This window comes from Balaenoptera ricei, chromosome 7, assembly GCF_028023285.1.
Source record: "Balaenoptera ricei isolate mBalRic1 chromosome 7, mBalRic1.hap2, whole genome shotgun sequence".
NCBI classification, from domain to species: Eukaryota; Metazoa; Chordata; class Mammalia; order Artiodactyla; family Balaenopteridae; genus Balaenoptera; species Balaenoptera ricei.
Genome location: NC_082645.1, coordinates 66,168,764 through 66,193,595, shown reverse-complemented (window position 1 = coordinate 66,193,595; position 24,832 = coordinate 66,168,764). Strand labels below are relative to the sequence as shown.

Below are 24,832 nucleotides of genomic sequence, written 5' to 3'. Positions count from 1 at the left end.
CTTTGTGGTTTTCCTTGTTCATCCCCTTCCCCACAAAAAGAAAACAAGAGATTTTCCTTGATAAGAGAGACAAACTGAGGAATTTATTGGAAAGCATTCATGCCTAATTCCTGTCCTACTTGGTGCAGACCTGACCTGAGCCCACCCCCGACCCCGCTGCAGGGCCCTACCAGAGATTCCTCTCATGGTGCAGTCCACAACCTGTCCTAAGGAAGGAGTGGAGGGAAGCTTTGGTCATGAATCCATCCCGGCACCAGCCCCTGTGTTATTAAGGGCCTTGCCTGACATCCTTAATTTTATTCAGCAGCAACAGAAGGACAAGAGTTCTTGGCATAGAGCAGACTCTCAATTAGGATTGTGGAATGAATGGCATCATGAAGCTGACGAGGGATAAAGCTGGGAGCCTTGATAACTATAAAAGTCAGAATTAAATAATTGGTTGCCACGATGCTCTGCTCTTCTATTTGTCTTCTTTCCTGAGCTATGGACGTATCTCAGGACCCACTCAGATACTGACTGAATGCCTACATTGTGTGGCCATGAGGGTTCAGAATCTGGAAATATAAGCAATACTAACATTGGGAAAAACTTATTCCCTCCCTCGTTAGAATGACCAGAGTCTTTATACATTTTGAATAAACTTTACTGAAACCTATAAAACAATTCAGAATCTGTATTTAAATTCTCTTACATTGCTGGTGGGAATGTAAATTGATACGACCACTTCAGAAAAAGTGTCTGCTAAAGGTAATAATACTCTGTGACACAGAAATTCCACTCATGGATATATGTTCAAGAGAAGTGAGCGCTTATGTCTATCAAAAGGCAAATCTGAGAATGTTCACAGCAGCTTTATTCATAATAGCCCCAAACTTGAAACCCAAGTGTCCATTAAGAACAATACGCAGAAATGAAAAAAAAATCAACTACGGATGCAAGCTATTGCAACTACTGAAGCAACAACATGGGTGAATCTCAACCCAAAGAGAACCACTGTACGATTCCATCTATATGAAGTTCAAGGACATGCTGAATTAATGCAGAGTGACAGCAGTCAGTACGGTGGTTACTGTTGGGTGGTACAGATTGGGAGAGGCATGAAAGAACCTCCCAGTGTGCCAAAAATGTTCTATATCTTCATCTGGAGGTAGTTTTGCGCATAGACATAGATATAGAAAATTAATTGAGTCTACTTTCAGAATTTGTATACTTTGCTATACATAAGTTATAACCTTTTTAACAAATAAGCAAAAACACCACTCATTCATTCATTCCAATGAACACCTACCACTATGCCAAGCACTGCAAGCATGGTTCTCATTGTTATGGAGTTTGGAGGCTAGTGCAGAAAGTCTCTTCACTAGTAGTACTAATCATCTGGCAATAAACCATATACCACCTTCTGACATCTCATCTGTACTTTTCTTCAGTTACTTGACATTTTATATTTTGCTTAGATTTACAGCTAACCTAACTTAATATGTAAATTCCTTGGTTGTTTTTTAATCTTGCTATGCCCTTTAATGCCTAGCACAGAGTCATATACAGAGCAAGTGTTTGATAATTTACTAGCCTATCACATCATAGAGCCTCTCTTTGCCTCAGGTTTCCTGGCAAATGTTCTTTTCTCCAGGTTTTCACTTTTTCCACCACCTATGAAGCCTGAAAAGCTGTAAAACACTTAAGATAGTACTGTTTATACTTACATATACTGTATCTACCAGTAGAGTGGAGGATAGGGCTTCTGTTATTCTAAGTTTTCTTTCATTGACCCTTTCAACCTATAATAGATTGAAATTCATCCTATATAATTTCATCCTATTATAGAATCCTATAATAAGAATATGTAAGAGGTAAAGTGGGAAAAGTACAGACATAATCAATAAACTCATGTCATTGGGGAGAAAATGATAAGCCTTGCCCTGATAGCTTGCGATGCACTGGCAACAACAAAAATAGCCATGCCTCTCTAGCTTCCCCTTTCTAGAGTGTTCACGGCCCTGCCGATGCCATATCTACCAACGTGCCCAGAAAATACCCTTGAGAATGACATGCTTATTCATTTCCCTAGGATCTTTTTCTAAAGGTGACTTTTCGAAGGATCAATAATTTAAAAGAGCCAGGAAAAAGCATGAGCCCCACAACTGAATGTAGTTAACAATAGTTATCATTGTTCTCACAAAAAGGGCAAGAACAGTGGATTACTTTAGTTTCATAGTTTTCTCCTCTGTGGTCTTGTTAAATATAGCAGGTCTCACATGATTCTTGAAGCTAACTGTTATCACCTGAAGTCACAAGACTCTGAGGGTTGCATCTAGAAGTCTCAGCCTCTCTCTGTGTGTTAAGGCTTCATGTTGACTTTCCTGCCGACCTGCAGCATCACAGTGACTGAGCACCATCTGTCCCCCAACAAGAGCTATGCCCACTTTAGAGACGCAGCAAGTTGATCAACCCCCAGCTTCGTGGCTTCCGTGGGGCTTCTGTGATGGAGCATGGTGACTTGACAGAATCTGTTTCTGTTTGGTTCTTTCACTGGTATTCAAAGGGAGAAGCCCAAATGCTGCAGAGCTTTAAGGTCTGTCCTCTTCTAAGACACCTGCCCACTGTAAATCATGAGGTATGGTCCTGGGGACAATCGTCAGAAGTCACACTCCAGATTGTGATAGGTCGGTGTTATGTGCTGAATTGTGTCTCCCTTGCTCCCCTCTCCCCGAATTCACACGTTGAAGCTCTAACCCCCAGTGTGACTGTATTTGGAGATACGGCCTTTAGGGTGGTAATTAAGGTTAAATGAGGTCAAAGGGTGGGCTCTAATTTGATAGGACTAGTGTCCTTATAAGAAGAAGAGATACCAGAGATCAATCACCCCCACCCCAGCACACACAGAAGCCATGTAAGGATACAGTGAGAAGGTAGCTGTCTACAAGCTGGAAAGCGTCCTCACAAGAAAGCAGCCCCGATGGCACCTTGATCTTGAACTTGTAGCCTCCAGAACTGTGAGAACATAAATTTCTGTTGTTTAAGCCATCCAGTCTGTGGTATTCTGTTATGGCAGCCCTGGTAGACTAATAGAAGCAGTAAAGAGCTGTGGGGTTGGCACTGTCCTGTGAAAATCAGAGAACATGTATACAGTGGTTCATTGGGCTCAATGTGGTCCTTGAATCACTTGGGCATACAAAAGCATTTCACGTAAGACCCACTCTTAGGATTGAAACCAGAATTCTGAACAGGCAGGCCCTACAAACCTTGGTGTGATTTGCCCTTGCCTCACCCCACAGCATGTCTATCGCTCTTCCATTTAATTGTTTAAGCACATTCTGTTTTCTCTGCCTGGAAAACACATCTTTCCCTTTCTTTATCATCTAGTTAATCCCAAATCAGCCCAACTGTCAGCTCCGCAGGGAAGTGTTCTCTGATCCTGCAGGCAGGGCTGCATCTCTCTGTCACAGTCTCACAGCACCCACATTTTTGCTTCAGCACTTTATCACAGTTTGCAATTAGAGATTTCTGTGATTTCTTTTGAAACCCATGTTTTAACCACTAATCTGTAAGCTTCCCAAGACTACACGGTGCTCAAGTATCTGTAGAACAAAGTGGGGAAGGAAGGGAAAAAAGAAGGGAGAGAGGGGAGGAAAAGAATAAAGGAGGGAAGAAGAGCAAGAGACAAGGAAAAGGGAAGAGAAAGGTTTAAGAATATAGAACATCGTCCAAGTCTGTCGGGCTGCTGTAACAAAATACCAGACTGAGGGTCTTGGACAAAAAACATTTATTCCTCATGGTTCTTCTGAAGGCTGCAAAGGCCAAGATCAAGGTGCGGGCAGATTCAGTGTCTGGTGAAAACCCCCCATCCTGATTCATGGACCGCCATCTTGTCCCTGTGTCCTCACAAGGTCGAAGGGTGAGGGGCTCTCTGGGGTTCCTTTTATAAGGAAACTTAATCCCTTTCATGAGGGCTCCACCCTCATGACCTAATAAGCATTTCCCAAAGGCCCCACCTTCCAGTCACCTTGGAGGTTAGGATTTCAACATATGGATTTCGGGGGGGACACATTCAGTCTACTGCATACGTGCTTCAGTCTTGTCAGATTTAGGTAAATGGTAGAGGAAAGAATGCTGACCTAGCTCACACTAGCCACTAAAATGTTGCTATGCTTACAAAAGCTGGCCTAAATTTTCTAAGTCAAAGGCACCAGAAAAGAGTCCATGACCACTAATACAGCTGTGGGACAATTATTCAATCCTGGAACTTGAAAAACGGCATGAACTAAATTAAAGTGTCCTGTACAAACTTTTGGGGCTGTATTTAGTTATTTTACATATACACACACACTTTTTTAAAGGAAACAAATAATCAGTATAAAACTCTAAAAAGTAAAATATAAAAAAAAAACAAAAAAACACTGTGCCCCACTGATAACACTCTTCACACTCCCTGGAGGTCTACACCAATGATTCCCAACCGAAGGCCCAGGGACCCCTTGGAGACTATGAAATTATTTCGGGGCGGGGAGGGCCTCACAAATGCACCTACGAGCAAGTATTGCCTGTAGACTGAATACATTAAACCCAATTATTACCATGTCGAAAGCCATGAAATTCTGTGTGTTTAAAGGGTCCTCATAATCCACATAGTTCAAAGTCACACAGTTCAGAAATTACATATAATCAGTCCTGTTTCCCATGGCACTGATGGAAAAAGTACACTTGTGAAATGTGCCCTTATTACTCTCAGCCAAAACTGTTTCCAATCTCCTTACAGAATTCACAGGACATGCAAGGAGGTATATGGTCAGTACTCACTAATCAACATTTGTGAATTGCTATAAGGTCTTAAAAGGAGATGATGTCCTATAAATCCACAGAGTTGATGTGATGGTCAGTTTGGACATTTACATGACAGAATGATCCAAGTAATTTCAAGGACTTAATTTACTTTTTTTCATGTTTATGGATTTTACTTTCCCCTGGTTAGATAATTTCCAAAACTCAAGAATAACGAAGATATTATGGAACAAAGCAACTGGCATTCATGAGTTAGAAGGGTACAAAAGTAGTTCCCTGGAGGTCCAGTGGTTAGGACTCGGCACTTTCACTGCCGTGGCCTGGTTGAATCCGTGGCCGGAAAACTAAGATCCCGCAAGCCATGCGGTGTGGCCAAAAAAAAAAAAAGAGTGCGTGAATTGTGTCCCAACACAACTGTTGGTCATAAGGAAAGGAGGCCCTGCACCCGCACCGGAGAGCTCCCTAAGCATCATGTTACCATGTCACAGTCCCCCTTTTTATTCTAAATATGGGCTTAGTGTGACTCTGGCCAACAAAAGAGGTAAAAGCACTTGCCAAAAGGCTACACTGTCAGAGGCTTCCTGATATCCTGAAGCCAAGTTTAAATTTATCATCATCATTTTAGAAGATACTGAGAATTTTCTGTGTCTCTTCTGAATAATGCATACACATATATATTTCAGTATCTCTGCAAGCCCTTAAGATTGCCAACCAAGATGTGGAAGACAGAGAGAGAAAGACGCAATCACCAAGCATCCCAATACAGCTGAAAACACACTGACCAGGGATTGGATGTCTGGGTTCCTAGTCACAGCTCTGCTGCTTCAAAGTGTGTCACTCTGTGCAAGTCACTGAGCAGCAATGCTGAGGCTTGGTCTCTTTATTTATAAGCTGAGGATGTGAGGCAACCAGATGATGGCAAAGCTCCTTCCAGCTCTGACAGACTATTCTATGTGTACTTTTGTCCAGGATCACACCAACACTTTGCTTTTGGAGAAACCCATTATACAACTAGTTCTCATTTCATAACAGCTTTTAAAAAAAAGGTTAAAAAACAAATCTAGTTTTTAAAATCCATTCCCATTATAAGTTTGGAACTATATCTACAAAATACTGAATCTTGAACTTCTGATAAAACAAGTGATAATAAAGTACCAGGTGCTGGGTATATTGAGTGTTATATGGGATGTAGACATACTTTCTCCAACTCTGAATTTCAGCTGTATTTGATTCTCCACCTCTATTTTATATTTTCCCAATTCATTAATCCCAAGAAACAGTGAGAGATACAGAAACTCAAAAGTTCTAATTTCTCTGTACCACTTTTTCCACAAACTTTTAAAAATTAAGACTTTATTTTTTAGAGCAGTTTTAGGTTCGCAACAAAACTGAGGAAAAATTTTCTAAGTCTAAGCCCTAGAGATTTCCTATATACCCCCTGCAGCTACACAGGCAGAGCCTCCCCATTATCAACTCCCCCCCGCCCCCACCAGACTGGTACCTTTGTTACAACTCATGAACCTACACTGACACTTCATAATCACCCGAAGTCTATAGTTTACATTATGGTTCACTCTTGCTGTCCATTCTATGGGTTTGGGCAAATGTATGACATGTATCCACCATTACAGTATCTTACAGAGTATTTTCACTGCCCTAAAAATCCTCTGTGTCCACCCGTTCATTCCTCTTCACCTCCCAACCCCTGGCAACTACTGTTATTTTTATTGTCTTCATAATTTTGCTTTTTCCAGAATGTCATATGATTGGAATCATACAGTATGTAACCTTTTCAAATTGGCTTCTTTCACTTAATAATATGCATTTAAGGTTCCTCCATGTCTTTTCATGACTTGATAGCTCATTCTTTTTTAGTGCTGAGTGATATGCCATGGTCTGGATATACCAGTTTATTTATCCATTCACCTACTGAAGGACATCTTGGTTGCTTCCAGGTGTTTGCAATTATGAACAAAGCTGCTATAAACATCCCTGTGCAGGCTTTTGTGTGAACATACGTTTTCAAGTCCTTTGGGTAAATACTAAGGAGTGTGATTGCTGGATTGTATGGTAAGACTATGTTTAGTTTTGTAAGAAACTGCCAATCTGTCTTCCAAAGTGGCAGATACCATTTCCGTATTCCCACCAGCAATGAATTAGAGTTCCTGTTGTTCTACATCCTCACCAGCATTTGGTGTTATCAGTGTTTTGGATTTTGGCCCTTCTAATTGGTGTGTAGAGGTATCTCATTGTTGTCTTAATTTGCATTCCCCTGAGGACATACGATGTGGAGCAACTTTGTGTATCTTATTTGCCATCTGTATATCTTCTTTGGTGAGCTGTTTGTTATAGTCTTTGGCCCACTTGTCAATCAGGTTGTTTGTTTTTTTATTGTTGAGTTTGTAAAGAATTCTTTGTATATTTTGGATAACAATACTTTATCAGAAGAGTCTCTTACAAATATTTTCTCCCAATCTGTGGTTTGTCTTCTCATTCTCTGGGCATTGTCTTCCACAGAGTAGAAGGTTTTAATTTTAATGAAGGCCAGTCTCTTCCATCTTTAATCCATTGGATCCCATAGCCCTAGAGAGGGAGGCTATTACATTATTTTTTGTTGAAATATTGAAAGGAAACCCGTCCTTATAACATTGCATTTCACTGATGTCTACTTCAAAATATTAACATTTCTTCTTTAAAAATGAATACTAAGTTTAAAGAAACACAATAACACTTCATTTACGTATCCTGATTCATGAAATGCTCCCCTTGGAGACAGATTCTAAATAATAATAATGAAATGGAGTTTTGCTAACATTTTGATACTAACCTTAAAAACCGATAACATTTGCATTTTTTTCCCATCCAAAACAATTCTCTTTTGCAACATGCATTAAAGAAAATTTAATGCTCAAAGAATTGGGGATATTTAACATATTTATTTCATTTATTGTAGATATTCAATTTGAAAACAGACATACTTTCAAGAATGGCGTTTTAAACATGTATGGGCAGAGTTTTTCTAGCACAGCTAAAAAAGAAATTTACCTCTGCATTTAATTCTGAAACTCCCTATGGAGTAAGTAAACTAATTCAAGTTTCTCTAATTATGATAACATGCATACATGCAACGTTTTGCCTTAGATATTGACTGTATACATGAACACATATGCCTTCCCGACTAAACTGGGGGTGCGAAAGCCTGGGCTTCTTGCCTCCACCCTGTATAATACAAAATACTAGTCAAAATGTCCTATATATTGCCTCTCATTAAATAATAATAACAGCAACAACATTAAAGTTAAGATCAGTAGGAGAAATCTGACAAAAATGATGACCAAGAGCTCTTTTAACCAAAAAGGAAAACCAGAACCACCATGCGTGTAAGGGGCTTGTCGGCAGTTAACTTTGCCCTGTTTTCACATACCAAATTTCTCACTGCTAGGGATAAAAGCCTTTTTCCAAGAAAAAGTTCAAAGTGAGAAAACAGTTGCAGGAAGGTCAACTAAAGTTGAAATTTGCTCAATACAAAATTCTCCCTTTGAACTGCTGTAATCTGTTTTCTGATCTCTTCACTTCACACAAATCACATCGAGGCCTCCAGCCATTTCTGTACTGCTGAAGCCAGTAACTAATATTTGAGTTTCACCTTCCTGAACCTCTTCTCTACTCAGACAGGTTCAAACTTAGCTTTTATGAAAGGGCAAAGGAATAGGTAGAAAAACGGACCATGTCTATTTTAAGATCCCTCTGCAGTTCTATTTTCCATAATTTCATTAATTATTTCCTTAGCACCTTTTACATTGTCTTACAGCCCTTGCTTATTCACCCCATTCTTTTCCACCTAATCATCATTTTTTCATAATCTTCAATCTGAATTGGAAGTATCAGTATGAACTCACAAAGCAGTTTATTTACATAAAGGTAAAATTTCCTAACTTTATCCTCTGAAAAGGCCTATAAATAGTGACAAACCAAGTAGCAATCACCACCGCTAGTGTTAATATTGTGTCTTGAAATACAATTTCCATTAAAAGGAACCAGAACTCCTTGGAGAAATGGCTGATTTCAGGTCTGGAAACAAAAGGTACAATGAGCTAGGGACATCTTCTTATCAAAGACCAGCAGGACCATATTATAAATAAATAGAAATATAGATAAATGGATGATTGATTGATGCATACATGCATAGATACATACATACATACCATATACACAGCTCAGAAGCCAACTGGAAGAGGCTCCCCTGACCAAACACTGGACAACTTGATCATCAAATAAAATAATTACTGCAAATGGACTGAAACATATCAAATGTGTTTAAATCCCAAAGTTCATTATGATCTTAAAAAAAAAAATTATTGGTCACCTTTAGAGGAGGCCAGCTAACCAACTCATTTTGAAACTGGTAAATAAAGGGAAGAAATCAGCATTTACCCTGCTTTTCTATTACAAGCCATACCTCAGGATATTGAGGTCTTGATACAAAACAGTTTCTCTTTATAGAAGCTAATAATTTATTCCAGCTAATAATTGAAGAAAAATGTTAGAATTAGAAGACTGCCATTCTATATCTCCTAGTGAATGAATGGGACCTCAGCAATGATCATCAATGGCTGCTATGATTACCAGAAGCCAGTCACATCCTTCAAAAGTTTAATATGGGGAAATGAGTCATCCAGTATTAACTCAAACTTAAAACACACAGCAAAGGGAATAAAGTCAAAGTTATTTTTACCTTTCAGGCTCTCTTCTTTCCAATGAATTAAAGAAACTACGAATCATTCAGCAACATCAGTGTGTAAACTTTCTTTGGGAAAGAAATTGCTGCCTGTCAAAGGAGCCAGAGGCATCTATAAATTAGTCCTTCCTTGAGTTCACTGCTCTACTTATGAACCTTCCCTATATAAATTCTTACACATTTCTTCCCTAAAAGCTAAAAGAGTCATTCCACCTTTTTTTTTTTTTTTGGTCTGTGTTGTCCTTTTCTAACCTAAAATAGAGATAACTGAGTTAAAGAAATCAAAAAAAATTCCCTACAGAAGAAAAACACATTTGGATCTAATTCTACTATTGAGTCCTCACTGATTTCTTTTAAATAAAATGAAATGAAAAGCAAGATCTAGATAGAGTAATTGAAACACTATTTTGATCATTTCTCTTCTACTTAGTTAGCAAAACTGAACCATTAAGTAATCTAACTATAAATGACGAGACAGGTAAATGACGATCTTACAATTATCAGTACTTGACTGTAAAAAATCAGCACAGCCTCAAATGGAGTTTGATCAAGAGGGCTCCAAGAACATATAGGCAGATACATTAGGAGAAATTAGTTGAGGACCTGAGGGGTGAGGATGCATGCCTTAGAAGCAAATGACTAAGTTAGCAAACTATTTCATGGTGAGCACCTCCTCCAACACCAACCCTCAGAACAGAATCAGCTGTCATTGAAGAGAATGATGGATCCTCCATATGTAAAGAAAAATTGTTCATGTCTCTATGTGAGCTCAAACAATAATGAGATGAGGCCAGAGCCTGGGTTTTCTCAGGGTATCATTCAGGGAATCATCTTTCTGTAACTATGAGATGAAGATATAGCTCCCATCTGAACCAACAGCACTGAACTCTAGGTCATGAGACTAGAGCTTCACAGCCATGATGCTGAACAAAAGAAGCCAGACTGAGAGATTCTACTCCTATGAAGAGTTCAAGGACAAGCAAACTAATATCAGGTGAAAAAAAATCAGAACAGTGGTTACCTAAGATGGATGGGGAGCTGACTGAGAAGGTGCATGAAGGAACCTTCTGGGAGATGGAATTATCATGATAGGGGTGTAAATTACACAGGTATATCCATTTGTCAAAACTATATAGCTAATCGTTGAGGTCGGGTGATGAGTACGTGGGGATTCACCATACTATTCTGTTCACTTTGTACATGTTTGAAACGTTCCAATGTTTTTTTAAAGACTACAGGTCTTTAAAAAAAATTAGAACTTAAATCCCCTCTCCACTACTTAGTAGCTACTGGGCCTCTGGACCTTTTCTGAACCTCATTTTATACATCTATAAGCTGGAGATAACAAGCCCTGCACACCTCACTCAAAACAACCCTGGATTGTTGCTAAGTATCAAGCAAGGCAATGGATATAAAAGTAACTTCTAAACTGTAAAGTAATAAGTAAATATAGAAAATTAATAATAATGAAGATTTGTAATTACTAACAGACCACATTCCATCCCAGAATATTTGAAGAGATCATTAACATATTTCTTTCAACAGAAACATGAGGTGTAGCCACTCGTTTTTCAATAATTCCTGCCTGAAAAAAACAGTAATAGAACTGATAAGTCAAAAATATGGATAGCACAAATCCTATTTATATTTGGTTACAAGATATACTATATGATTTATTTTGCATCATAATGCAAAAATTTAGGCCTTTAGGAAAAGTTGGAGTGTCTTGTGCACATATCAACTTGATGGCTGAGAGAAGATGCCTAAAACCACACCGCAGAAGGAAGATGGTTTAGGATTTTAAATGATGTTGATAGTTCACAAATTCAGAATTGAGAATCAACCCTTATAAAATCCACAGAAGCTTGCCCATCCAAAACAATGCTCATTAGTTCATATAAAATCACAGCATTAGGAATAAGAAACATTAAATTCTTAATGCAAATTGATTATACTTAGAAAGCTAGACGTTAAACTTCTGGCTCTCCAATGTTAAGGCACATATATATTCAACTCAAGGAAGCCCAGTGGACATCTCGGCTTCATTTATTTATTTTTTTAAACCTGTCTATTAGGCTAACCTTACAACTAGCACAAAATAGAACTCAAAGAGAGGGGGCAGGGGAGAGAGAGAGTGTGTGTGTTTTCCCAGTGTGATTCTATTCTAACATCCCAGGCTAATCTCCAAGAGCCAAGATGTACCCTGAGAAGACAAACAGGCTGGCCTGGTGTGCTGTTGTAGGACCAAGTTTCAAAGTAAGTAAGCATGTCAAAGTGATGTTTTAAATAAGCACATTATCGTTCAAAAATATATTTAAAAGAAAATCACTTAGATAAATTCTTTTGCATTAATCTTATCTTCAAATAATAGATGTATGTACCAAGTGCCTATTTGCAGTGTGCCACTGTCTTTTAAGATCTGGTTTAGGGGAACATGTTCCTTTCAGTTCAGCTCTCCATCATGGCCTTTAGTTCTGCATGAAGTGACCTGGTGCGCTCCTCAGGTGGCCTCAAATGCCACAGCCGTTTTTTTCCATGACTTCCCTAAAAAGTGATGGCTAGGGACTTCCCTATTGGTCCAGTGGTTAATTAAGACTTTGCCTTCCAATGCAGGGGATGCGATTTCAATCCCTGGTTGGGGAGCTAAGATCCCATGTGCCTCGCGGCCAAAAACCAAAACATAAAACAGAAGAATATTGTAACAAATTCAATAAAGACTCTCAAAATTGGTCCACAACAGAAAAACATCTTAAAAAAAAAAAAAAAGTGCCTGTTAACCCTGCCAACCGCTGGATTTCAGGATGGCCCTAGGAAGACCCTCTGAACTGCTGAATATGAAATTACTTAACAGAAACATGATTGAAACTGTCCACTTCTTATTCCTTTGTTATGGTAAAGAACATTGCACAACACCTCTGTTAAAGGGCTGGTCGATTCCAGAAAAACCAAGGCTTGAAGCTAAAATCCCCCCTCCGGCTATCACCCTGTTAGCAAAACCTTCACATTCTAGTTAAAGTTAGTTTCTAAGTTTATATTTCCCCTTACAGTTTAACATCTCCTATCCATAGAAAGGATCTTTTCTCTAAGAGGCTATGCTGCTTTCTCTAAACACCAGCTCAATGCTTTTTTTTTTTTTTCTCTAAAACATCACAGGGGTGTACAGCTTTTCTGCCAAAGAGAAAAGCTTCCCAATGTCCATAAAACCACGTAACTGCCCATGTGGTCCACCAAGTCAAGGAGCTTCGCTTCTCAACTGCTTACCCAGATCCTGATTGCCACCGCTTGTAGCAGAGAAACCAGACATCAAGATCAAACCTCAGGATGATGTGAACACCAAGGCTTGAATAGATTTCATCCCAAGGATTTTGGACCAGATGACTTCTTCAAAGGTCACTTTTAACAATTAAGTCCTATCATATAGGAGGAAACACTGACAAGTGGGAGGACAGAGGAATTTAGTGAGAACAGGGTGTTTGAAAAGGAAACTCTACAGGACTTTAGACTGAACCATTCCTCTGTCATCCCCCTCCTCCAAATTAGTTCACTTTATCGAATCTGTCCCCACTTTTCCTCTAAACCCAGGCCCCGATATCACACTGTGAATGAAGGAAATGAAGGTGAGGGGCTGAGTAATTTGATAAGTAAGCCTCAAGACAACCTCCGTAGTACTAACTATTCAATCAATGGAGCAAAACTCTTACAGAGTCTCAGCCAGTGGAAAGTAATGGTGTCCAGACCAGAGAGTTACCTCCTTGAAAACTTCTATTCCAGAGAACACCAGCGAGTGCACATTACAAAACAGCGGGCCCCAAAGCTTTGCACAATCACCTGGGGACACTGTTTAGAAATACTAATACCTGAACCCCACCCCCCCATCCCCAGTCCTACTGATTCAGACTCTCTGGTATGGGCCTGGAAATTAGAATTCTTAATAAGCTCTCCAGGCAGGTGCTAGGATTTGCAAGCTAGCCAATTCTGGTAGCCATCATGGCTAGTCCTTCTCAATTTTCACCTTGTGTGCTCTCAGTAGAGTTGCCAAATAAAATACAGGACATCTAGTTAAATCTGAGTGTCAATTAAACATGGAATCGTATAGTATAAGTATGTCTCAAATACTGCATTTAATACTACAATTTTATACTAAAAAATGATCCCTTGTTTGTCTGAAGTTCAAATTTAACTTGGTATCCTATATTTTTATTTGCTAAATATGGCAACTGGCAGCCCCACCTCCACTACAATGATGGATAAAATAAATATGCACATAAAAAAAATAACACTAACTCTTATATCCACTTCTGATTTGCTAGCTCTGAATTTATCCCTTCAGAATATATAGCATGTAGATAATACAGCAAAATAAGAAAATGAGTATGGTGATATTACTCAGATAGCCTCAATTTCCCCAACTGTGAAAGAGTTGGACCAGATCTAAAATTCCTTTAAACCACTGAATTATTAACAAACCTTTACCCATATCAAATTTCATCATCAATGTCTGAAATTCTCATGAATCCTGGAAGAAGTTTCTTCACAAAAGCAAATAACCAACCAACTCAATTTGTCATCCATTTCTACTTCTCCTTCAAAAGCAATTCCTGAAACCTATTTTTGCACAACTTATCAGCAGTGACAACTTCTCCTCTTTTATGGTGTTTTGAATGTTCTCTAATATGTGCTACCTTCTACAGATTCTGTCTACAGTCCCTATATCAGAAATGTTCAGGACTTACAGAGAAACCAGTGCTCCCTCATACTGATCTCACCAGGGGCCCTGATTACACATGGTAATCCCTGATGTACTGCTTACCAGAAGCTCATATTATTTTAGTACAGATCCAAAATTATTCTAAGATAGAGTTGTGCCATGAATTCATCAAGTCAGGAGGGAATGAATAGTAGACATCTAATTCATGCTGACTAAACATAGTCTACAGTATTAGCACTAATCAAAAGGAATGGGGTAGGAATTATGCCTCTCTGCATATCTAAATTTAGTTCTATTCAAATGGCCTCAAGTAACCAGTGTTGTTATCTGTGACACAGATGGCATCTAACTTGGTCATAGTCAACAAAGACTCCCGAGCTCCTCTCTAAAATCTGGGTTTAGGCACTGACCATATGAGAGCAAGTCTCCTATTTTTTGTTTCACTCAAATCATCTCCCCTGCTTTAACTGTTTTGGTTTGGGCAATTATGCTAACTATGGCAGCACACTATTGTCCATGGGTCAAATCTTGCCTTCTGCTTATTTTGTAATAAAAGTTTTATTGGCCTATAGCCATGCCCATTTACTTGTGTAGTGTCTATGGCTGCTTTCACACTACAAGAGCAGAGTTGAGTGGTCGGCAACAGACTGTATGGCTCATGAAACTCCTAATATTTACTATCTGGCCTTGCTGTAAATTTTGCCAATCCCTGTTGCAAATGACTAACATTAACCACATATTTAAAAAGGAGAAATGAAGTGATAACATTCAAGGCTGTACACCTTTTGGGCAACAATTTTCTAAAAATGCATGGTAGCTTTCCAGTGCATGAGTTATTTCCAATGCAATCAAGAACTCAGTCTTTGCAATCTCTAAAGTGCCCAGGGAACATTTTTGGTGTAGTAGCTCATACGGTTAAGTGTAGTTTCAACAGAACACTGCTCTTTGGTCTCAGATATTCTTAAGAATCCAAAGGATAAACATGCAGGCACGGAAATATGAGAGAGCACATTTCTTTCTGCTCAGAATCCAGCATTTCAAAAGGTGAAATTACACAATGACAACCACATGTATAGGATGGCTGCCGCCACCATTATTTGTAGTCTGATGAGGGAAATGCAGTACAACAGGAATACAGAAATCGTCTCCATTTGGCGCCCGTGCCTATGAGGGTACTGTCATTAAATTTAGAATTTAAATCAACATAGTTCTTCTGTGGCTTCACCGCTTTAGGCAGGAAGAGTGCGTGATCAGAAAAAACTGCCTTCAAAACCGAAACTACTGCGAGCCTTAAAAGATCCCCACACAGGTGCCTTGTAGGACAGACTGGATTGCCAGAAGGACATATTATGGTTTCTGAGAGGCCCTTGCTGAACGCCCCCTCCTCCGCAGTAATCAACCCTGAAGGCCCCTTGTAACCTCCTTTCTGCTCCCACGGCAAGCCCTTGTAAGCAGACATGGCACACCCACAGTTAATGAAATTTTATGCCACAGAAAATTAAACACAGATATTCCAATAGCTGAAAGGAGCAGGAAGAAGAAGAAGGAAAGAAACCCATAGTAACTGTTGCTAAGTTTGGCTTTACAATATTGACAGAGTAGAGGGCTTACCAAATAAAAGGTTTAAGAACCGGTTCTAATTCAATCCTTCAACCCCTATGAGGGATCACAATGGGCTCTCCCACTGGGACGGAAGCAGAGCTGTGGCTCTTTCTACCCTCCTTTGATTCTTACTCCTCCACTATGGACCATCTTTCACTCCCTGAGCCCACCACTCCCTTGTTTGCCTAAACGTGAGTCCCAGGCCTTCAGTCCTTAGGCTCCCCCTGGACAAACAGAGAATCAAATACACATCCTCACCCCTGTACGGAGAAAGAGACATCTCAGCTCATCTCACTTCCAGGTACAGCCTGGAAGGAGCTCAATATGTTTATACTTTCTTTTTTCACTCAAATATTTGCTGAATGTCTCATATCTGCCAGGGATTGTACTTAGGGTTGAGGTTCAAAGGTGAACAAAATAGACACAGCCCCAGCCTTCTCAGGGCACTGACAGGTGGGGTGGCACGGGGAGGAAGATATCAGATAAATAATCCCTCAGAGTCTAAGATTATATTCTAAAGGAGTCTAAGTCTAAGATTATGAGTCTATAGATTGTATTTGGTATCGTGAGGGTGAAGAGCAGAAGTCTGGGAACATAAGGGAGAATCCTCATTTATATCAAGGAACCTGAGAAGGCTTCTGCTCGGTGGAAGTACATTTCAAATGAAAACAGAAAAAGGAGCGGGAGTTGTTCAGGTGAAGAAAGGAGCTGAGGAGTATATCAGGCAGAAGGAATAGCAAGTACAGAAGCCCTAAGGAAGGGAAGGTGTGGCCTGGTCAAGGGAGATGTGAGTGAGGCTGGGAAGAGAAGCAGCGCCTTCAAAATCAGAGCGGTGACTTTTATTCATTCTAAGTACAATGGGAGGCTATGAACAGGGGAGTGAAAGACTAGATATGCATTTGTAAAAGATCTTCCGGTGTGTGAGGACTAGTCCTGACGGGGTAAGAGCAGAGGCATGGGCTAGCAGTTGTTGAGGCAGGAGATGACGATGGCCTGCTTTGGGGGGGTTGCGGCAGGTGTGCAGAACAGTAGCATTATTCAAGATATATTTGGAAGGTAGGATCAACAGGGGATACTGACAAAGGAGGGAGAAATAGGTACCAAGGATGTCTCTCAATTTGCTAGTATGAGCTCCTAAGTAGCACACCATTTACCAAGATAAGAAATACTTTGGGAAGACACTATAGGGTGAAGTTCATCAAGAACTCCATTTTGTAAACCACACAGAATATCTGTAAAGAGCACAGTAAGATTTACTAGCTTCTATGTAAGCTTCTGTGCCTTTGTTTTCATCATCTGTAAAATGGGAATAATGTACCACCTATATGGCTGTTGGGATAAAATAAACTAACTCATGTAAAGTGAAACACTTAGCATGGCACACAATAATCTCAATAAAATATTAGCAGCTATAGTTATTATTTTGCACTTGAAGTTTGAAATGTCTTATCGGAGACCTTAGTGAAATGTCCAACAGGCAGTTAGAAAACTCGGCTCTGTAGCCCAGAACTCTCCTGCTGGGAGACAGTGGGAAGTATCATGCATGTTCAGAGTTATAGTATGCTGCTGTGAGATTATGAATCACATCTAGTTAGAGATTTTATAATAGCAATTGAAGATTTACTTATAAATTGGCTACAAGGTCAGTGTCTGGGTGTCAACAGCATAAAGATGACACCCGAAGTTGTAGAAAATAGAATAATTTGATGTAGAGTGAGCCCGGAGGAAGAAAAACTGAGGGTCAAGGAATGAGCCTGCAGGGAGTTCCTTAAACTCAAACACAAAACAAAGATTGAAAAGTTGAAGGAAAGGAAATAGATGTAAAAAGGTTCTGGGGCTTCCCTGGTGGCGCACTGGTTGAGAATCTGCCTGCCAGTGCAGGGGACACGGGTTCGAGCCCTGGTCTGGGAAGATCCCACATGCTGCGGAGTAACTGGACCCGTGAGCCACAACTACTGAGCCTGCGCCTCTGGAGCCTGTGCTCCCCAACAAGAGAGACCACGACAGTGAGAGGCCTGCACACCGCGATGAAGAATGGCCCCCGCTCGCCACAACTAGAGAAAGCCCTCACACAGAAATGAAGACCCAACACAGCCAAAAATAATCAATCAATAAATAAATAATTAAAAAAAAAAAAAGGTTCTGTACATTTAATTCTATTTCTCCAAACCAAAAAAGGACAATCAATCTTAGCAGGAGAAGGAGTAACTCCTTACATATCAGAAGTGTACACAAAGATACATTTGCAAGAACATTCACTACAATGCGATAACAGCAAAAATGACCTAAAGCAACCTAAATCAACACTAGCAGACTGATCAGGTAAAGTATGGCACATCTATGTAAGGGACTAAATGTATAGCTATTAAACATCATGCCATAGATGATTTATTGGAAAAATGTTCACATTTTATCGGTACATCAAAAAAGTAGGCTACAAACTAGCATGTACAGCATAGTATTTTATTTTTTTAAAAATACACAATAAAACAAAACAAAACAAAAAAACTACCAGCAGGGCAAACAACACCAGAAAATTAACAAAAGTGAATTCTGGATAGTAAGATTTTAGGTGATTTTTTTCTTTTTTTGTACTTTTTTATTTTTCAAATATCAGCATAAGTAGATGTTACTCGTATAGATAGAAAATGAAACAAGCCAGAGAATTCTCATCTCTTCCGCGAAAATACCCGACACTCTTAGTCCTCAAATCCCCAAACCAAAGCGCAGGAGAAACGCTGTGATTGAAGACATGACACAAACGTCTCCATCATCCTCCTTGCAGTGAAAGGAACCAGATGCTGCTGCAGGCACAGACAGCAGTATTTCCTGATCCTTCCTTAATGAAATAGAACCATGTTTTCCATCAGTGGCTATCCTTTTCTAACCCTAACACAACTAACATCAGGGTCACAAATTGGACTGCATTCTTTGCTGATCTTCAACAATATGCATTGAGAGAAAATCATAGAAAAAATTTCATTTCGTTGTAAAAAGAGAAAGTCACACAAACTTTCAGTTTGTACACATTTACATACCATCACACCCCCAACCAAACCTGAAATTTCTTTTAAAGAAACACTAAACATTTTCAGAGGACCCTCACTTCCCCATAGCACTCTTAAAATGTATCAAGAAAGTTTACAATGACCCTCTGCCAAACCATAAATAAGCTTCACACAGGAGATATAAACGTTTTCTGATGTAAGCAAAAGAACAAGATCTCCTTTTCTCCCAGTACATAGTATCTGTGCAATCTTGGCCAAGTCATTTAGCTTTTCTTAGTTTTCTCATCTGAAAGTGGGGAGAATATAACTTTCCTTGCAGGAGCTTTCAGGTTTGGAGGACAATGACAGCTGCATGGACCCAAATGACTCTACAATCCTCCCCCAAGACCACAAAATCAACAAGGGCAAAATGATCACGAGACCCAAGCCATTCAGCATTGTTAGGGACAGAGAATACCACAAACTTCAAATTACCTGTGAGTGGAGAAATAAATACCAGTTTCCAATGCAGCTCCTGCTGCTGCTTTGGTGCCGCTGGAAACCAGTGCGCGTGAAGAGTGGGGAAGCTCTGTGAAAAGGAGAACAGGGGCACGGAGATGAAGTACAAACAAAATCACCCGCAAAGGGGGACAGAAGCTCCTGCACCAAGAGCTCACACACCACACACAGGCCTGAGAGCTGGTAGTTCGCAGTATCAGCTACATGTCGAGAAAGGGCTTGAAGGTGAGAGAGACCCAGGCCTCAGAGAAGTACTGCTTCTGGATGAGAAAGAAATAAAGGAAGGAGTAGTGCCATCACAGTGAAGGACCTTAGAAGGAGAAATTAAGGATACTGCAACACCCCAGACCCTCATGGTCCATCACCACCACCATCATCATCCCTTAAAGAAACTGCCCCTCTGACAGAAATGAGAGTTCCTGAACCAGGAAACACACCCATGAAATGCCTAGTGATAGAAAACTTTCAGCATAAAATCAAACAGCTGCTGAAAATTCTCCCCACCAAAAACCATGAAGCAGAAGAAAACCGTTAACACCACATTCCAAACTGAATTAAATATCCTCACACAAGCACTTGGAGAATTTTTTTTAAATCACCTAGAATCAGAAATACAAAAATTAACAACAGAAATAGACAAGAACAAAAAAGGAAGAGACGCAATGAACGCTGATCGAATTCAACAAAGAAAATGAAGAAAAAGACAAAAGGATGCTTTCTTCAGAACTGAAAAATAATTTATAAGGTGCCCAAGACAAAACAGGTTTGAGTTGAAATTTAATAAGGGACATAGAAGTATAAAACCAACAAAAGCAGGAAACAGTCAAGAACTGGACATGTTTGGGAAATGGTGAGAAGTCGGGTACACAACGGCATGGGGGCAGCTCACAGGGAGATAAAGATGACACGCGAGATTGGAACCAGATTTATTCACTCAACAAATATTTTTGAGTGTTTACTGCATTCAGGGCCCAGATGCTAGTCACTGTGAATGGAATTGGCTCTTGCCCTCTAGGGAAGACAAATGGGAGTCAGGGACCTTTAATCAGGAGAGTGATATAATGAGACTAAATTGAGAGGAAGGTAACTGTAGAAGTGGAATGGAAGACTTTCTGGAGCGGGGTGAGACTGAAAGGGAGGCTAATTAGGAGGCCAACATAAATAATTCTAAGAGAAAAGCATCATGGTTTCCTGATGACCCCATATGAAGATGACACCAAGGCTTCTATTTTGGGAAAATGGAGAATGATTCCATAATAGATGGAAAGAACTTCTGCTCCATTTTGGGCACAGTGTGATATGATATGTAGAGATCAGAACCTCGGGAGAGCACAGGAACTGGTGGTCATCTTTTGGTGACAAGGTAGCCACTGGACATGAAGAGATGGCCATAGATAATTCAGTTCTCATGCCTCAGAAGACCATGAAACTCTAGAGCTGTCAATACTTGAGGGGTAGAGTGGAGGTAGAGCAATGGAAGACAGAGCAGCAGCAGGAATGCAGCCAAAAGAGAAGGTGCCCAGAATCCAACCCGCAAGAGGAGACATTCAAGAAATGATGGCTGGTCCACAGAGGCAGGTTGCATGGAGACCAAGGAGAGGACGGACCAAGACAGGAACTCAGACACCACTGGGGATCTTACTGATAAGTAAGTTTCAGGTTGAGGGGTGAATCACATTCATACAGGAGATTCAGGAAATGCTCTCGCAGTGAAGGGAAGAAGGGAGACAGAGGGTGATGACCTGAAAGGGAAGTTGGATCAAGGGGAAAACTGGGAGCAGAGAGACAGGAGAGAACCAGTGGTAAGGTCAGAACTGCAGAAACACCAAAAAGAGGATAGAACTGATGGAGCGAGAGAGGAAGGGGCCAGCATCTGGTTGGAGGCTAAGAGGTCAGCTTTCAGGGTCTCTTCCAAAACTGTGGGAGCAAGGAGTGCAGGGGCTTTGTAGGGTGCCCCAAGCCAGCACCCCAACATCCTCCCCTTCTTTGAATTCCTATAGCGTGTACTATGGAGTTTTAGGCTGGGAGCTTAGAGTCTAAGACACAGCTTTGTGTGCCAGTTCTGCCACTTACCACTTACATACCCGTGAACACATCATAAGTCATCCGAAGCTCAGTTTTGTCATCAGTAAATTAGGTAGAACAATAACAGTCACACACGCTCCCACCTACTTCATAGGGTTGCTTTGAGGCCCCAAAACACAGTGTATATGTGGATGCACCTTGAAGACAGAACAGCCCTGTGCATAAATCATTGGCTCTAGTTATTCCACGTACACTTGTTTCCCATTAGAGGAGGATTAGTTCAATCTGTGTGCATTCCACACAGGGTCTAACAGAGTATTTTGTACCCAGGTGGTTACCACGCACTGACTTGGACTAAGAACCAGCCTCCTCTTCATGAAAGCGTGAGGCTGCATTGTTTTCTATGTCCCACACCACTACACAGGGACACCACCATACTTAAACCTGGTTCCCAACCTGAGTTTTTAGTAAGACTCCTAGCAAACAACAGAAAATGCTTTGTAACAGCATTTTCAAATTAGCAGAAGTGCAATTATGAAAAGGTTTCCATATATTACAGTCAGTGACTTTTTCAAATTAAGAAGAAAACGGTAAGCAATCATATTCCACGCATACTCAGCCACTGGATCTAGAAAAGGCATCTAGAGAAAAATCAATCACCACATCCCAGCTGAGCAAGGAGAAAGGCACTCCCCACACAGCCCTCCTGTGGTAGAAACCCACTGGCAGTGGAAGACACACTGCCGAATCACCAAGTAAGAAGTCGCTGCAGTCAAATCCATCATGTCATTTCATATTTGCATCCCCGTTACCCCTGAAACAAAGCATACTTTGGAAAAGTACGTTTTAATTATGGCTGCTAGAGCCTTACCTACTATTCAATCAAAATCTTCTTATTACAGAGATAATACTGGATCTGTTACTTAGCACTTTGTAGGGGGAAAAAATAACATGTGGAGAAAATACATTTTTTTCACGACCAAAGCAGCAAATTATTTTTGCTGTTCTACACAGTACAGTAAGGCTCATACATTTTAAACAACCTAGATAAAATTCTTTTTTTCCATTCGAGGCAAATCTCAGTAGTGATTTAAAATTAAATCGTTAACCAAGCGTCAGGAACCATGAAATAAGTGTAAGCGGTAGTCTCCCTCTGAATAGAAACACCAGGATATTCAGGATCACATGAAACTCTAAAAGCACAGAGAGTAGTAGCACCAGTTATTGAATACCTTCAATTCAAGACAGCCATCTACTTACTACCTTTAACACTACGGGGGAAATGTCAGGAATGTGATATTATTATTCTCTTTTTATAAAAGGCATTTATTTGTTCACTCATGCAGTATATTCTGCCTCTATTATATGCCAGACAGTGCTAGGAATTGGGGATATGGTGTTACACCAAACAGACCTGCCCTTGCTCTCCTGGACTTATGGTCTGATGGGAGAGACAGATTAAAAAATTAAACAGCTAAGCATATGAATACAAATATTAAATGCTAGAAGAAAGATACGGTACTATGGGAAAAAATAATAACAGGGACCGAATTTAACTTGAGAGGAGGAGAAGGCTTCTCAGAGGAATCAGCATTTAAGCTAAAAACTGAAGGCCAAAGTGGGAGGGGAAACTCCAGCCAGAAGGAACAGCATGTGCAAAGGTTCTGAGGCAAGAAAGAGCTGGGCATACTATGGACCTGAAAAGACACCAGTGGAGTTTAAGCAGAGTGAGCAAGGGGAGGAAGGAGTGAAATGAAGTGATGATTATAGGTAAGAACCAAATAATTCAGCACCAAATAAAGGATTTGGATTTGCTTTGTTGTTTTTGTTTCCTAGTGCAATGGGAGGTGGTGAAAGGCTTCAAACAGGGTACAGACAGAATGGGACTTGTATTTTTAAAAGAATGAATGGAGGAGGACAAGAAATGAGAAAGCTATGGCAATGGAAATGAGAGAAGAGGATGTGTCTGGGATATATTTTGGAGATGAATGGATAGGACTGTTCAATATGGGAGGAGAGCAGTGAGCGAGAGAGGCATCAAACGAGATCCCAGGTTTCTGGCTGGAGCAACTAACTGAATGAGGAGATATCTCACACAAAGACAGGAGGCACAGGCTTAGTTGGTAAGTAGGGGATGATCTAAAGGTTGGTTTTGACCAAAATGTTAAACAGTTAAAGATACCTGTGAGATCTCCATGTGGAAATGTTAAGTAAATGCTGGGATTAAATGAAACAGAAATGTAATGCATGTGCCACTTCGCTCTTATGATCTGGACTAGTAGCTCAACCAGGTAAAGGTTGTCCAGTCTTCTCTGAAGGAGTCATTCCCACCCTCTCACTCACCTCCAGACACAGTCCATTCCCTGCCGAGGAGCAGGCCAATGAGAGGGGAACACAGGTCCTCTAAGAACTGTGAACACTGCTCAGTCTCAAGTAGAGCAATCTATATCCTGAGAAAGCAAAGAAGTCTTTGTAATATACCAGCTACATGGGGTTATAGATTTTATAAATTTTTATATAGGTTATCAATTTTATATAGCTTATAAATTATATACTTATATAAATATATTAATAAAATATATGAAATATGTAAATATAATTTAAATAATATTTTATAAATAAATTTTATATCTGAAAATACAAGGACATTTTTGAAGGTTTTATGTGTACATATATTGTATATATTGTTTCGCAGCTGTATTGTAAAAAAAACTTAGGGGGCTTCCCTGGTGGCGCAGTGGTTGAGAATCTGCCTGCCAATGCAGGGGACGCGGGTTTGAGCCCTGGTCTGGGAAGATCCCACATGCCGCAGAGCAACTAAGCCCATGCGCCACAACTACTGAGCCTGTGCGTCTGGAGCCTGGGCTCCGCAACAAGAGAGGCCACGATAGTGAGAGGCCCACGCACCGCGATGAAGAGCGGCCCCCACTTGCCGCAACTAGAGAAAGCCCTCGCACAGAAACGAAGACCCAACACAGCCAAAAAAAATAAAATAAATAAATAAATAAAATTTAAAAAAAAAAACTTAAAATGATAGTTTTTTAATGTTTAAGACAGGGCTTAGATGATTAAGTGAGCTCATCTAACATTTCTTTGATAAAAACTTAAGGCATTAATATCCTACTCCCATTTTGGCCAGCTAGTAGCATTTTGAAAAGCACCACAGGATGGTATGAAATCACTGATTCATGGTTTCAGGTTATAGGAACTCCTAACCCATATCTGATCCCTGGGTTGCTTTTTGGTTTTTTAACCAAATTTCTATGATTCAAATTCTTTGTTCATTCAAAATTTCCACCAATTTAAATAAGAGCAAAAACTGCTGAAGCAGGCTTGCCACACTTGACTTCTGGCATGGCGATGTTTAACACCGGCCGGACTGCCAAACGAAAAGATGATGTCATCCACATCTGCTGATTCACGGGAAAGGGAGGAAAGAGGAGGAGACAGTGAAGCCGAGAGAGATGTGGG

The 24,832-nt window shown here is 40.2% G+C and overlaps 1 protein-coding gene across 8 annotated transcripts in view; it reads right to left on the bottom strand.

The window, feature by feature from the left end:
- OSBPL6 (oxysterol binding protein like 6) overlaps positions 1–24,832 on the bottom strand; it is a 209,861-nt gene that overhangs the window by 134,607 nt on the left and 50,422 nt on the right. Inside the window, exon 2 of one of the 8 annotated variants that reach the window (XM_059928166.1) lies at positions 23,705–23,811. The exons of the other annotated variants lie outside the window; for them this stretch is intronic. The gene's annotated coding sequence lies outside the window, so the exon portion shown is untranslated. The remainder of the gene's footprint in view (positions 1–23,704; positions 23,812–24,832) is intronic. 8 annotated transcript variants of the gene reach the window in all.